Here is a 3,124-nt window from a genome sequence, read left to right as displayed (position 1 = left end):
GATGGCGATGATGATCACCACAAGACAGGATGGATGGCAATGGAGGTCACCTTGGAGCCATGGCGATGGAGCCCATTGTGATGCAAGAGGCCATACTATTCACAATATAATATGATTATATGCCTGTGATGTTTATTTTCCTGTCATACTATTCTTTCATGCTTTTACATATGGTGGATGCTTTAATCATGATAGAATAGCTTCCCTCAGAAAAGGTTGAGTTTTTTATGCCTTTTACCAATAGCCGCACCTATAAATTTTGATCGTTGTGTGGTAGGATTACCAAAGTAGAGTACCCTCAGCTATCACTTTTGTATAGGGTGGATGTCGGACATTCACAAGCATAGTATTGGTTTACTCAGCAAAGCTATCAAAACAGTTTTGGACTTTAAGGCATAGGGTTGGGGCCGGGGCATTGGATGCCACCCAACAAACAAGAGTCGCATAGAGATGTGATTAGTAATTTGTTACTTACCTGTATCACTACTTTTCTAGCCGTGATGCTAAAGCTCACTAGAATTTTAGTGATTATGGATCTTGAACCACTATATGTCATTAGAGGGAAGATGACTTTGATATAGTAGGTTGTCTTTTATTAAATCAGTTAATGAAAGTCTTTACATAAACTTAGTGCTGAAATCTTGCTTTACTTTAATGTTGTAGATCATGTCTGCCAGTAACAATTCCGCTTTCAATTTGCGTTCTGTTCTTGAGAAAGAAAAGTTGAATGGAACAAACTTTATTGATTGGTACCGCAACCTGAGAATTGTTCTCAGGCAAGAGAAAAAGGAATATGTTCTTGAGCAGCCATATCCTGATGATCTCCCTGACAATGCAACTGCTGCTGATCGCAGAGCTTATGAGAAGCACTGCAATGACTCACTTGATGTCAGCTGTCTGATGCTCGCCACCATGTCCCCTGATCTGCAGAAGCAGTATGAGCATGCGGATGCTCATACCATGATCGAGGGGCTGCGTGGGATGTTTCAGAACCAAGCCAGGACTGAGAGGTTCAATATCTCAAAGTCCTTGTTTGCGTGCAAGCTGGCAGAAGGTAGCCCGGTCAGTCCTCATGTGATCAAAATGATTGGTTACATTGAGACTTTGGACAGACTTGGTTCTGAACTTCACCAAGACTTGGCTACTGATGTTATTCTCCAGTCGCTCCCGGCGAGCTATGAGCCTTTTATCATGAACTTTCAGATGAATGGTTTGGATAAAACATTGAGTGAGTTGCATGGGATGCTAAAGACAGCAGAGGAGAGCATTAAGAAGAATCCCAATCATGTGATGATGATTCAGAAGGGGAACAAAAAGAGGAAGCGTTGGACGCCTCCTAATCCCAAAGGTAAAGGCAAGGAAAAGAGTTCCAGTGGTGAGTCCTCGGGCTCTAAGCTAAAGCCAGCACCTAAGGCCAAATCTGGCCCTACTTCTGAGGATGAATGCTTCCACTGTCATGAAAAGGGACATTGGTCTAGGAACTGCAAGAAGTACTTGGAAGAAAATAAGAAGAAGAAGGGAAGTGAGACTTCCACTTCAGGTATAAATGTTATAGAAATTAATATTGCATTATCTTCCAGTGAATCATGGGTATTTGATACTGGATCGATGATTCACACTTGCAAATCGTTGCAGGGTCTAAGTGAGACTAGAAGATTTGCAAGAGGCGAGTTGGACGTTCGTGTCGGCAATGGCGCAAAAGTTGCGGTGTTGGCGGTCGGCACCTACCACTTGTCTCTACCCTCCGGATTAGTTTTGGAATTAAATAATTGTTATTGCATTCCTGCTTTGAGTAAGAACATTATTTCTTCTTCATGTTTGGAAGAAGTTGGTGATTTTAAGATTGTAATAGAGAAGAAACGTTGTTCTATCTTTTGCAATGGTATTTTTATGCTCATTGTCCATTGGTGAATGGATTATATGTTCTTGATCTTGAGGATAAATCTGTCTGTAACATTAATACTAAGAGGCTTAGACCAAATGATTTGAATCCCACTTTTATTTGACATTGTCGCTTAGGTCATATAAATGAGAAGCGCATTGAACAACTCCATAAAGATGGATTGTTAAGCTCATTTGATTTTGAATCATTTGACACATGTGAGTCTTGTTTGCTTGGAAAGATGACCAAAACGCCTTTCACTGGTCAGAGTGAGAGGGCGAGTGACTTGTTGGGACTTGTACATACCGATGTATGTGGACCAATGAGCTCAATAGCCAGAGGTGGTTTTCAGTACTTCATTACTTTCACTGATGACTTTAGTAGATATAGCTATATCTACTTAATGAGGCACAAGTCTGAATCATTTGAAAAGTTCAAAGAATTTCAGAATGAAGTACAAAATCAATTAGGCAAGACAATTAAATTTCTGCGATCTGATCGTGGAGGAGAATATTTGAGCCTTGAATTTGGTGATCATTTGAAGCAATGTGGAATTATTCCGCAGCTAACTCCGCCCGGAACGCCTCAATGCAATGGGGTATCCGAACGGAGGAACCGAACCTTGTTGGACATGGTTAGGTCCATGATGAGCCAAGCTGATCTTCCATTGTCATTTTGGGGTTATGCTCTTGAAACTGCTGCGTTCACACTGAATAGGGTTCCAAGTAAGTCTGTTGAGAAAACACCATATGAGATATGGACTGGGAAGCGTCCCGGATTATCTTTTTTCAAAGTTTGGGGGTGTGAGGCTTATGTCAAACGTTTGATGTTAGATAAGCTCACTCCAAAGTCAGACAAATGCTTCTTTGTGGGGTATCCTAGGGAAACCAAAGGATATTATTTTTACAATAAGGCGGAAGGCAAAGTGTTTGTCGCTCGCAATGGTGTTTTCTTAGAAAAGGAGTTTCTCTCAAAAGGATTTAGTGGGAGCAAGGTGCAACTTGAAGAAATTCAGGAAACACCCGAAACTGTTTCAGCACCCACTGAAGATCCACGGGATGTGCAAGATGTTGCACAACCCGTAGTTGAGGCACCAGCCCCACGAAGGTCTATAAGGGCACGTCACGCTACTGACAAGCTCAACCTCCTTATTACGGAGGAGCGCCACGTATTATTGATGGAAAATGATGAGCCCTTGACCTACAAAGAAGCAATGATGGGACCCGACTCCGACAAATGGCT

The sequence above is a fragment of the Panicum virgatum genome, chromosome 5N, assembly GCF_016808335.1.
Source record: "Panicum virgatum strain AP13 chromosome 5N, P.virgatum_v5, whole genome shotgun sequence".
NCBI classification, from domain to species: Eukaryota; Viridiplantae; Streptophyta; class Magnoliopsida; order Poales; family Poaceae; genus Panicum; species Panicum virgatum.
The sequence above is the reverse complement of the archived record's forward strand: the minus strand, read 5'-3'. Positions refer to the sequence as shown.